General features: G+C 44.9%; 1 pseudogene; it reads left to right on the forward strand.

The window, feature by feature from the left end:
* Nucleotides 1-3,962: 3,962 nt before the first annotated feature.
* Nucleotides 3,963-8,711, forward strand: LOC127313032 (putative disease resistance protein RGA1; annotated as a pseudogene).
* The last annotated feature ends 4,733 nt before the right edge of the window (nt 8,712-13,444 follow it).

A 13,444-nucleotide genomic window follows, 5' to 3' on the forward strand; every position in this document is an offset into this window, starting at 1 on the left:
AAATTCTGCCTATTTTCTCATAGTGCAGGTAGGTGATACACTGATCTGATGAACCAAGCACCAACTTGATCCTATCCAGGACTGGTTTGCTGATATTATGCCTTACAACTCCCCAAATATAATCAGGATGCGAGTTTATCATGGTTGTTCTTGGCTGATGTAAATCAGAAGGAGCTCCAATCATGCTCAAAACTTCTTGAAGCAGCTTTAAAGATCTTTTCTCTTTTGGGACTCCATAAGCTCTAACAGATACATACACAAACCTGAATGAATATTTTGGCTCACCTTTTTCCTCCATTGATATGGCTTGCTCAATCTGATAGCCTTGATCATCTGGGTCCGCAAGCTCAAGGAGAATAATATCTGGTCCAATCCTCCACGGCTGCTTCTCATACACCCACATCATGGATAAGAAAGAGTTGAAAGTTGCTTTGAAAACAAACTCATGAACCTGCACAATATCGCCATAGTGAGCTCTCCAAGCTCTCTTCATCTGAACTTGCAAGTTGGTCAGAGAGATGCTTCTAGGTGTTGATCTGGTAGCTGCCAACTTCATGTAGATCGCGTACTTCTGCCCCTGATGTTCCTGCTCAGGACCTTGTTGTTGCTCCGCAATAGACATGGCTTGCAGATCAAGCTCAAGGTGGGGAACATCAGGAACTTGCAAGGTTCTTGGATTATGTGGAGCTGCTGAACTGCCTTCCGCTCTTATTGGCGAGAGCGGCGACCTTTCTGTTGATCCATCTGGTTGATTCGCTTGATCCGAAAGGCCACGGTTGTTGGCTCCTGCAAACTGCATAAGAACAAACTGATGAGGTGTAGGGGTTGGGGGATCGTATAGGTCAGGGGTTTTTGGAGGCGAAGGAGGGTCTGAGGATCTTGGTTGCTGGATCATGAAGAGGAAATATGGCTAGGGAAGAGGATGGATCGAAGGGAGAAAGGATCTAGGCTAGGGAGCGGAAGAAGGGGAGCGGCATGTCGCCATACGCCACACGGGACTCAACTCCGCATCTATCGACCTAACAAAAAAAAAATCAGTCACATATATTAGCATGTGTATGGAGGACGTGTACCCTTAAGAGACTGAGCGCATGAGTTGATCAGGGTCGAGAAATTTAAGAGGCGTCACGGCTCCAGGCATAATTGGCAAAAAAAAATTGGCAGCGGCCTACGGCCTACGCACGGCCTTCTTAGAGCAAGATCAATCAGATTGAGGAAGAGAGTTACGGAAAGAAATTTCCAGGCATCCTGTCTCACAACGGATCAAATACATGGGCAGGTGGGATATTTGTTGCTTGATGGGCTTCCGTGAGTATACAGAACGAATCAGTGTTAGTCTTTTTTTTCGATAAGGACACTTTATTACTTAAAAGGCTTTAAGTATTACACACAGATCAGGATGCACATAACCGTTTAATAGATCCACAAATCATCGACAAAAAGATACATAGAACCATATAAAGAAAAGGTCAACTACGATGATGCTCTGTTGGCTTCAATCTTCCGATTATGCAGCCATCCAGGTTGGAAAATAAAATCCGTGACCGTATTCTCCGATCGTGTAGACACCTCCATAAAGAGGTCGCGATCCGCCAAACGCTAAAGTGGCGACCATGAACGGAGCAAAGCCGTACACCGGTAGATTACCTGCATAAGAGATGAAGATTTGTCATTAAAAACCTTATCGTTTTTACATAGCCAAAGCGACCAAACAACCGCGATCGCTCCCACTCCGATAATCGTTTTGTACCTAGAATCCACCCCATTTAGCCAATTGCCAAAAATGTTTGCAATGCTAAAGGGGGATATAAGGTAGAATCTATCTGAATGATTGACCATATAGATCGGGCAACTCGACAGTTGAAGAAAAAGTGTTTTATTGTCTCATCTTCGTGACAGAACACACATTTCGTACAACCTTGCCAGTTGCGCTTTACAAGGTTATCTTTAGTAAGAATCACACCTCGACCAAGATATCATGCAAAGACTTTAGTTTTGAGTGGTATCTTCATCTTCCAGATGTATTTATTATTTAGTACCGGTTGTGAAGAGAGACATAATGCTTTGTACATGGAATTAACCGAAAATATTTCATTTTTTGTGAGACTATTAATATCTTGTATTACAGTATAATACTAGTACTAAGTGGGGGCGACACATTGGGGGAGGGGGTCTAGCCATTGCTCTCCCTCTTGGATCCGCCCCCTGTCCACCGCGATGATGTCGCTATGAGTCGTGAATCACCAGTCAAATTCCTCATCGCCACAAAAATTTAAACCACCATTACTAATCCTCAGATCTAAGGTATGCTCAGTTCAGGCGGGATTTGGGCGCTGAGGAAGGGAAACAAAAGTTGGCCGGAGATGTGTGCCTCACACAGATCAAATCTCGACTTGATTCGCCAGTTTATGTTTTTTTGGGGGAGAAATCGGTGGAGGTACGGGGGAGGAATCGTTGGCTCTGATACCACAGTAACACCCCGTTGCTACTGGAGTTTACCGGATCATGAGGAAGAGGATAACACCGCTTATAGAGAGCGGCCACCGGAGGAGCCTGCCGCTTGTGGAGAGCGGTCACCGGAGGAGCCTGCCGCTTGTGGAGAGCGGTCACCGGAGGAGCCTGCCGCTTGTGGAGAGCGGCCACCGGAGAGAAGCCTGCCGCTTGTGAAGAGCGGCCACTGGAGAGGTAGGGGACGAGAGGGAGGAACGGGACCAACCCGAATTCTGCTCAATTCTTCGATTCCCTGTCGACGAGCGTAGCTGCCCTCTCTTTTGTAACCACGCAGTCCAATCCACTTGGGCCATAGCCCATAAAGACAAAGCCCAGTGGGGCTCCATGTATGGGCATGACAGATACAAGCCACACCAAGCCAGCATAGCAGAACGCCGGCGCGGCGGAGCATTACACACCGGGGACTATGATTATATTTTTAGATGAGTGGATGTCAGCGGTTCGAGTCCACTTATCTCCAGCCCGAGAACTTAGCGGATACTATGATAGCACCGAATTTTGCCAATTCAGCAGTTCGATCTATGATTTTGCATCATTTAATCTATAATCATGGGCAAATGCATAAATATACTCCTGAAAGAGTAGTGGGTAGACAAAGTATTGTTGACGAGATTTATGTTTTTCTGAATACCCTTCGAATTTTTCTATTATCCAACTTTTGGATTAGAGTATCTATTAGAAATGAATTATCCAGCATTTGATTCTTTACCAAGAGAGGATTTTTTGGTACACTTGAAAGGTACCCATAGAATCAAAACAAGAGTTTGCTAATTGGTTTAGATGGATCCTTCGCGGCTGAGTCCAAAAAGAGAAATAATATTGGCACAAATTGATAAGATACCATTTTCATTTTTTGTTTAAAAAAGAGTATCTTTTGATGCAAAAAGGGCTGGAAGGACGAAAAGTGCTTTTAGCTCCCGAGCTCCAGTGCTCTCGCTATGTTAAAAAAAATTTAAAAATATTTTTACAAGTTATAAAAATCATGAAAATAATTCTGAAGAATGTCATTGATACATCCCACAATCATGCAAAATCCCAATCCGAAATTCTTTTTATTTTGAGCTAGAGAAAAATGACAAAATCTGATATGTTTTTGAGATTTGAAAATGACTACTCAGATCTACAATTTTGTCATTTTTGTGTAGCTCAAAATATTAAGTATTTGAAATTGATTTTTTGCACGTTTGTGGGGTACATCTTTGACTATGTGTGGATTTTTTTGCAGAATTTTTTGAAACTCAAAAGTATGATTTTTATTTTTCTTTAAAAAACGAGATCACTGGTGCCCATGTACACCAAATCTCTGTCGGAATTCCTTTCTTGCCATGCCAAAAATGAAAAGAAGGCATGGCCTGTGCCTTGCGAGCCTTTCAAGAAAAGACAACATCGATCTTTTACCTTGTTCAAGCTAAGAATCCACCTAGCTCCCTAGCCACCCTTAGCATCAGACATCCAGCTATAAAAACGCCCATTACTGCTTTGCAACTTTACACCTTCAACATTCCCTGTGACAGTGAACAATTCAAACATCTAGAAAGAGAAGTCATGGCGATGGTGCTGGACGCTTTCGCGTCCTACCTCGGCGACCTGCTCAAGCAGGTGGCGGAAGAGGAGCTGGGAGTGATGCTCGGTGTCTCCGGCGAGATCGACAAGATGGGAGTGAAGCTAAAGGACCTCAAGAACCTCCTCGCTGACGCCGAGAGGAGGCGCATCACCGACGAGAGCGTGCAGGAGTGGGTGGCGCAGCTCAAGCGCGCCATGTATGAGGCTACCGACATCCTCGACCTCTGTCAGCTCAAGATCATGGAGCAGGGATCGTCGGCGCCCGACCTGGGATGCTGCAACCCCTTGCTCTTCTGCTTGCGGAATCCCCGATTCGCCCATGAAATCGGCGGCCGCATCAAGAAGCTCAACCAAGGGCTTGGCGACATCAAGGAGAGAAGTGTTGCGTTCAGCTTCCTCCATCTTAGTTCCTATGAGGATCAGAGGACGGCCAGGCCCAATGCTTCTTACCGGAAGACAGATCCGGTGTTAGAGCGATCGAGTGTGGTGGGGGAGAAGATCGAAGAGGATACAAGTGCCCTGGTGGAGAAGTTGAGAAACAAAAATGGTAATGATAGCATCATGGTGTTCGCCATTGTTGGTGTCGGTGGGATTGGCAAGACCACTCTCGCTAAGAAGGTTTTCAATGATGAGGCTATCGAGCTTGGGTTCAATACAAAGATATGGCTCAGCATCACAAAAGAGTTCAGCGAGGCTGAGCTGCTGAAGACGGCCATCATGGCCGCCAAAGGAATCCTTCATGAGGGTGGAACTCAAGACAAGTCTCTACTTGTGCCGGCTCTTGTCAGTGCAGTAAAGAATAAGAAGTTCTTTCTTGTGTTAGACGATATGTGGGGCGACAATGAATGGAACAATTTGTTGAAGGCTCCATTTAGTCATGGCGCCCCCGGCAGTCGGATCCTCGTCACAACAAGACATGTGGGTGTTGCCAGAGGAATCAAAGCAGTGCATCCGTACCACCATGTTGACAAATTAGAGCCTGAAGATTCATGGTTATTGCTCAAGAGTCAGGTTAATTTCTTTTATCCTCTAACACGAGTTCATACTTCATACTAACATATTCACTAACGAATACGTACTAGCCAAACTTTACTACATGTTCAATGCTTTACTACAGATTCTTCCCATACACATATGAATGTCTTATTAGGAGTGGAATTGTTTGTGACCGAAATTCAAACCCAAGCGCTGTTGATGCGTTTTGCCATAAATTTTTCGTTTAACTCCACCACCAACATGAGTTCACCAAAATGACACCACCAGCCTCATCTTTCTCGCTATGTATAATTTATTGGGTTGTTTTCTCGCAAGATCTTATTATGTTTTTGCGTGCTATTTACGCTCCTTCATTTCACGATGACAATAGAGACAAAAAAGATACACATTAGCATGTGTCAACTCAACTAAAAAAAAGGGCAGCCCGGTGTATGCAGCTCCTGCTTTGCGCGGGGGTCCGGGGAGGGGTCGGACCACATTGGGTCATTGTACGCAGCCTTCTCTTGCAATTTTTGCAAGAGGTTGTGTTTCCACACAATGCAGCAGCTTTTACCATTGCGCCAAGGCTCCCCTTCATGTTGCAACTTAACTAACTACATAATTTTGGCCTTGCAAGTTTTAGAAAATACAAGTCATCTGCCTTAGTGACTTCATTCAATGAGTGAGACGATATATATGCAAATGAAAGTATGATACTCTGTACTAGCTGTAGTTATCACGCCTTCCTTATTAGCTCTGTTGGTTTAAAATTCTTGCAGGTATTCACAGATGAGAAAAGTGAACATGAGATTGATATGCTGAAGGATATTGGATTGCAAATTATAGCCAAATGTGACGGTTTACCGCTTGCTGTAAAAGTGATGGGAGGACTCCTATGCCAGAAGGAGAAAGAACGATGTGAATGGGCAAAGGTTTTGAATGATGCTATATGGTCAGTATCTCAAATGCCAGAAGAGCTCAATCATGCATTATATCTTAGCTATGAGGATTTGTCCCCTTGTTTAAAACAATGCTTTCTACACTTTTCACTTAAACCTAAGAAGACAGAATTAATTAATGGTGAAGTTGTAGGCATGTGGAATTGTGGATTGCTGAAGGGTTTGTTCATGGGAATTCAGATAGATTGGAAGAGTTAGGAAAAGAATATCATAAAGAGCTAATACTGAGGAACCTTATAGAGTCGTATGGACCACCCATGTCTCTCTATGTCTGCAACATGCATGATGTTGTTCGCTCATTTGCTCAATTTTTAACTAGAGATGAAACATTGGTTGCTCAAAATGGAGAAATTGTTAATAGTAAATTTAGTTCACAAAGGTTTCTTAGGTTGTCTATAGAAACCAAAGGTGTGGAATCAGATGAATTTGAGTGGAGGACTTTACAAGAGCATAAATCACTAAGATCCCTCATACTAATTGGGAATCTTAAGATTCGGTCCAGTGATTCCTTGAATACCTTTTCAAGTTTACGTACTCTACATATAGAGTCCTCAAAATTTTCCCACTTCGTTGATAATTTGTATCAGCTCAAACACTTGAGGTATTTGACACTAAGGAAGTGTGATGATATAAACAACCTGCCAGAGAACATCCACAAGATGAAATTCTTACAGCACATTTGTCTTGATGGCTGTGAAAATTTTGTGAAACTCCCCAATAGCATTGTAATGTTATCGGAGTTGAGATATCTCTGCCTTCAAGACACGTGTATAAATATTGTGCCCAAGGGTTTCCATGCTTTAACAAATTTGAGGACACTACATGGGTTCCTAGCCCAAATGGATGGTGATTGGTGTAGTTTAGAAGAGCTTGGGCCACTTTCCAACCTAAAGGTCATTTTATTAGTGGGTCTAGGAGATTTATCTTCTGCCTCATTTGCCTCGAAGGCCAGGCTTAGTACAAAGTTGTATCTTTCAGTTTTGGGACTATATTGCAGTCACAGAACAAGCGACGAAGGATTGGTCACAGATGGGATCCCCTGAGAAGGACCAAGGAATAATTAAGGAGGTGTTTGATGAGCTTTGTCCTCCACCTTGCATTGAAGATATTTTTATCCAAGGATATTTTGGGCGTCAGCTCCCTAGATGGATGATGTCGACATCAGAGATTCACTTCGTGAGCCTCAGGACTCTAACGATGTGGAACTTGGTTAGCTGTACCCAGCTCCCTGATGGGCTATCTCAGCTCCCATGTTTGGTGTTGTTACAGGTCCGTCGTGCTCCAGCAATCAAGCGTGTTGGCCCTGAATTCCTACGGCCCGATAGCCATTGCCATCATTCTTCATCTCAGGTGGTGGTTGCTTTTCCGAGAATGAACAACATTGCCTTAGAAGGAATGGTGCAATGGGAGGAGTGGGAGTGGGAGGAAGAAGTGCAAGCTATGCCTGCATTGGAGGAACTTCTTATCGAAGATTGCAAATTGAGGTGTATCCCTCGTGGTCTTTCCGTCCATGCAAGCTTTTTGAAAAAGCTGACCATACGGAATGTCGAGGGTCTTCAGTCTCTTGAAAACTTTGCTTCTGTTGTTGAGCTCAAGCTGTATGACATCCCTTACCTGACTAGGATTTCCAATTTCCCCAAATTGCAAAAGCTTGAGATTCTCTTTTGCCCAAATCTTGAATCGGTGCAGGAGATGACTGCACTCCGGAGACTCCGACTGAGGTTTTTTAACAGTGAGAGACAACTTCCACTATACCTGCACACTGTGAATCCCAATCATTTGCTGCTGGACCACTGCAGCCCCAAGTTACTCGCTTCCATGGTTGCGGGAAAGTCTGGCTCTGAGTGGGACAAGTTTAGTCATATCCAGCATGTCGAGGCTTACGCAGATGATGGAGACATTCAGAAGAAATGGCACCTATTTTACACAAGTGAGCCCTACAGCATGGAGGCAAACATCGAGCCAAATCTGGAGGTAATATGTACTGTTAATATGTTGCTCTTTTCAGTATATGTAGTTAATCTGGTTATCTAATCTCTTGTCCGTGGATTTACTTTATGTTAGTAGTTGGCTGCTATTCTAGAGCCTGAAAGTGCACTCACTACTATTTTGTTTGATTGACAGGAGTAGTCGGAATCTGAAGAATTGGCTTCAGGGGCGAAGATGAGGAGCATGTAGACAACAACCAAGACGAAAATGAACAGGAACACATGGGCCATGAAACCAGACAGTGGAGTTCCAGACATGGCAATTACCTAATCAGGGGATGAAGATAAGGAGGATTTTAGACAGCATGTCCACTGTATAGTTAGTACATAACTGAGGTTTACTGGCCCATAATCCCTTCATACCTCGAGAAGAGGAAGGACTGGCAAATGAAGGGGGCAATGACATTCAAGGGATCTGTCATGTTTCCTGCTACGACCACCATTACTACCTCCGTTCCAGAATATAAGCCTTTTTAGAAAACTAATTAGCTTTGTTGCCTTTTCGTTATAATCTGGTAAAGGTAGTTCACTGCTAGCAAGACCAGTTAGGGGCACCAGCTGCTCCCTGTTATGGTAGCTGGGGCTGTTGAATCCATCATGCTGACGCTGAAGCTGAACTTGTTATCTTCGTTTCCGCTTCTTTTGGCTGCAGTAGCTGTCGTTTGGGCTATGTATAATTGAGCAACCGGGAAAGCTGTTGTTTTTGTGATTTCTATGGAATCCAGAAATGTTCCCAGATTTTCCAAAAAAAAAGGAAGGGGCATGAAACTGGGCAATGCTTTGAACTGCATGTGTAGGTACGCTTGGAGTCTTCATTGGTGTTTTGTGCTGGTGATCGCTGTCTATTGCTGTTGTAGGAAATTGCAGTTACTCAAGCTTGTGTGTCGCAGGAGAATCTCTATATATCATGTTCTGCATGCTCAGTACCAAATGAGTGCCGTTTTCTCAGCGAATGTCTCCACATCTACCCTTGCTAGTCACGTTAGTTTCAGGTTCTGCAAGTGCATTCGTTGGAGCTGTGAAGTGATAGAACCCATTCCATGATTAGTGGTTTGATCGGGCGACTACGGCGCTTGTGCACTGTTTTCTTTTTGGAGATATCGCTTTTGGAGAACCTGAACTTTAGGTGTTGTCTTGGTGATGGATATATTGTTGCTGCTAGGGCTAGAATACCGTAGCGGGGCTTTTATTTTCTTAGTTTTTTTTTTCTTTTTTGGTTGCGTGCATCTGTACTGCCGTTATGGTATTATGTTGTTGCAGAGGCTGGCTGTAATTGGTATCTCTCGATATTAATATATTCTCTTTATCGAAAAAAAGAAATAAGAGTTTCCCCTTCCTTTTTTGAGTACTCAAAGTGGTGCTGTACACCGACCTGGTCGGTGTGTACGGGCCACCGCACACCGACCAGGTCGGCCGCGCGAGGTGTGCAGCGCGCGGTAGCGGCCGACCTGGTCGGTGTATAGGATTTGCCCTCAAAGTGGAGTTCCTCATTTTTATTTCACCAGTCGAGCAATATGGGCCGAATGGCTGCCGGTCCCAGCCCAAGGGTCCAGCTTTTGAAGGCCGGGAACTTGGCTCTTTCTCTAAACGTGCAAAAAGCTCTCCGGCGGCCATTGACAACGGGCCGTCGTTCGTTCTCGACTCCTGTCGCCGCCTTCTCCGACCGACGATCAACGTCCTCCGCCCGCGCCGTCGCCCAACAGTACCATCCTGTAACAAACAGTAAAAACCTCCATCACTCTTGCTGCAGGTGCGAACCTCCATTATTGAAAAGCGAGCGTACGCTTAGCGGCAGGGGCGACGGGCCCGTCTACCGTGCACTCATTGAAGCTGCCACACCGCCGGTGGGCGCCGCCGCGCCATGCCAGTCGCCACCATCGGAAAAGACGCCATTTCCTCATACCGCACACGGCCGGAGAGACCCTGCTACAGTCTACAGTACTCATCCAGCAGTCAAGTCACGTCGTGTCGTCTTGCTCTCTGCGCTGCGCGTACTCGCCGCAGGCCACTCCGCCGTGCCGGCCTCCTCCCCTCCCCGTGGGTGACTCGTACCGGGAAAACGAAGCTACCGGCGTACCCATGCTCGTATCCATGTCGGTGTCGACGGAGATGAGATGATAGTACAATCAATTTGGCTCGCACGGGGGCGGGGGCGGGGGACTCACTGGTGTCCGATCAGTCAATCCCCGCTTTGACCTGTCCCTCTCCTCCTCGGGAATTGGTGCCTCGTGAATGCGCAGCATGGCTGCGTGGTGGAACAACAATGGAGCTCAGCCATGGAGGAGGATTAAACAAGCTGCTCCGATCAACAAGGGACAAAAAGTCCTCGCTTTCGACCCGGCTCACGTGCCCCCTCGCTCTTCTCCAAGCAGCAGTACACTCCATTCCCCATCATCCCGTCTCCTCTCCTAAACAGGGTCTCGCCTCGGGGCCCTTAATCTATGGCAAACCCCGTAACACTGTGCCGTAACAGCACTGTCATCCCAGTACTACTAAATCACTCTACGTACTTTTGAGTAGCAGCAGCTTGATGCGTGCTAGTAGTCCCTCTCGTGTAGGCTAGCTAGCTAGCTTCTTCTTGGTGTCCAGTCCAGATCTGAATCGCGTATGCGGGCCGCTTGCGCGAGCCGCAATGGCCCGGCGTGATGATGAGATGCCAATGCGCGCGATCTCTTCTGTTTTAGGCCTACCCGATCGATCTGGAAATTAGTAAACGTTATCTCCGGCTCCTCCTCCATGTGTTCTGCTCAGTCTTCGCCATGAGTGATTAGCGTGACATCCATGTGCTTCCAATTAGGGGGAGGGAAAATAAAAGTCCAAAACAATCCCTGAACTCATAGTCCGAAGCTAAAATGGAAACCCGAACTCACAATCCCCATAATCGGCACTGATGCAGGTATAATCTAGACCCCATAGAGCCCGTTCCCAAACAAGGTTTTGATGAAGTGGCTAGGATTTCGTGTGTGTGTGTGTGGTCCTATATCGGCAATGCTAACTCGTGCTACGACAGTGGTGACAAGCACTAGTACAAGCTCGCTACTTAGAGATAGTCTCGAGTCGGTTTGTCCCAAGTCTTTACAAAGCCGCATTTGCTTAAAGACCTCAGACAATCAAGATTATACGACCATCTCTATGACTCTTAGAGCCGGTTCAGAACCGCCGCCGCCTCTAAAAAATTGTCGGTCCAGAGCCGGTCATGATAGATATCCCTTAGACGGTTATGAATTAGGACTGCCTCTAAGAGTCGATGTACTTAGACGGCCGTGAATAGTAACCATCAATTTCAGGCAAATCTGAAAATAGGCACACCCGCGAGTCGAGCGACGGTAGTACGGTAACCACCGGCAACTCTTCCTCTAGATTCTCGAATCATTCGTAGACTCTTCATATGATGAAGTAGAGTGCGCTTCTACATTTTCTTCTACCAAGTATGTTCCCCATATTGATGTGAGATTTTCTCCTCTGGATTTTTCCCCATTTCATTTAGAGTTTTTTCAGTTCCCGTTTGTCTGATTTTCCTCTCTATCTTCTTCTGATTCGACGTCTTTCTTATATTTCAGTGATGGAGATATGTCGTTCCTGCAACCAGCCACTGGTAAACTATCATCGTCCAAAGAGGAAGGCGGATTCGTTCAACATCGTCATGAACCACGTAAACTTCGAGAACGATGTGGTGTGTAATTTGATCATAACCAGTGCCCAAGTTTCACTAGTATGTGTGATTTAGATCTTATTTATTCTAGTGACTTAGAGCATCTCTAGTCGCATCCCGCAAACGACGTCCGGTAAAAGCGCCGGATTGGTCGTATGGGGGACGTCCGGACCAAATTTTCCTTTGGAGGAGGTCGCTTTCCTCGCCACGTCCCCCAAATGCGATCTCCAAACAAAAAGCAAGTGTAAAAGTCATGTCTGGCATACCTCATGGAGCATCTATACACAAGGAATGGGCTAGAGACGCCGGACAATATTTGGAGCATGGAGCGAAGCAGTCTTTGGAGCATGCGACTGGAATGTTTTTTTGAACGGCGTCCCCAAATTACTTTAGGAAACGCGGCTGGAAATGCTCTTAGATTAACCTACTAATCCATTCGACGAACCCTGGTTACTCGATTTAGTGGCTATGTTCATCAATTTGAGATGTGTTAGTAAAATTATTCTTCAGTTTGATACTCTATGTATTTTAGTTTATTTAGGTCATTCTTATGCTCCAAACGCTTATTTTACACTCAATGATTACTTGTTAAACTTCAATGCTTTATATGGTAAATGATAGATGCTATTTGGCATCTCTACTGTGCTTCAGTTTGTTCAGCTCATTGTCATGCGCCGGTTAACATGTATGTGTGCCAGTGGTATTTTTATTACTAGGTGCAAATCATTTTATGGGATATTAACAATTCTACGATGCCATAGAGTTGCACAGTTTCATCCATCCATGTTGATAAAATAATTTCTCATTATTTTTAAGGGTTATATAGCTTTGTTTTTTCTTATATTTGTGCCCTAGCTTATTTTGTTTGAGTGCTTGATTGCTTGTGCTGCTTTTCAAAGATGTGTTGCAAGCTTTTAGTACTTTTAAGTACTCGTTAAATTTACTAGTTGCTTTAGAGGGTTGGATATGTTGTTGATCTGTATGATCAAAAAATTATAATAAATATAATCTCTAAAGCAACAAGATAGGTTGTAGAAATTTCTATGGCTCTATTTCTATTTGATCATATCCAGTGCCCTACCCATCTTAGTTAGGATATTATTGCATTATTACAAATTATGCTTCTGCAGTGAATTCATGTTGCTTTTCTTTAGTGTTAATTTGTTAGTTGTCCAACTCCAAATTTATATATTATGTCAATTCATTTTGCTTTGATAGAGTGGCTTCAGTTTAATGTGGACTTGTTGTGTTAAATATGTTGGAATTTTGGCCCATTTTGGATCAGCACAAAAAATATTCTAGAAATTCTTAATAAATTCTAGAGTCCCATTTGGCCCATTCATGCATGGAAGGGGGTGGAACAAAAGTTTAGTCCCACATTACTAGTTGAAGAAGAGTTGGAGCAGCTTATAATGGAAGCTCTTCATACCACTTGTAAGAGATAAATAATAGGAGGAAATAGGAGCTGACCACACGCGCGCTCCTCCGACGCCGCCGCCGCCGCTCGCCCGCCTCGTCACGACACATCGCACCGCGGTTGTGGGAATGCCTCGAGCCTCTCTCTCTTTCTTTTTTTTTCCACACATGAACGGGTATATGAATAGTTCATCTTCGGTTGCTGCATGTTCGGTTCACCTACCTGACCCTTCGTTTCATCTCTTCGCGTGGCTTGTTCGGCTCCTCTCTCTGTGCCTACAAAATAGAGGTCGCTCCTCTCCAGAGACACACTACGAGACACAACACCATATGCGCCTACCACTCGGTTCTAGAGCTTTGCGCCGCCGCTCAAGACTTCT

Source organism: Lolium perenne, chromosome 1 (genome assembly GCF_019359855.2).
Source record: "Lolium perenne isolate Kyuss_39 chromosome 1, Kyuss_2.0, whole genome shotgun sequence".
NCBI classification, from domain to species: domain Eukaryota; kingdom Viridiplantae; phylum Streptophyta; class Magnoliopsida; order Poales; family Poaceae; genus Lolium; species Lolium perenne.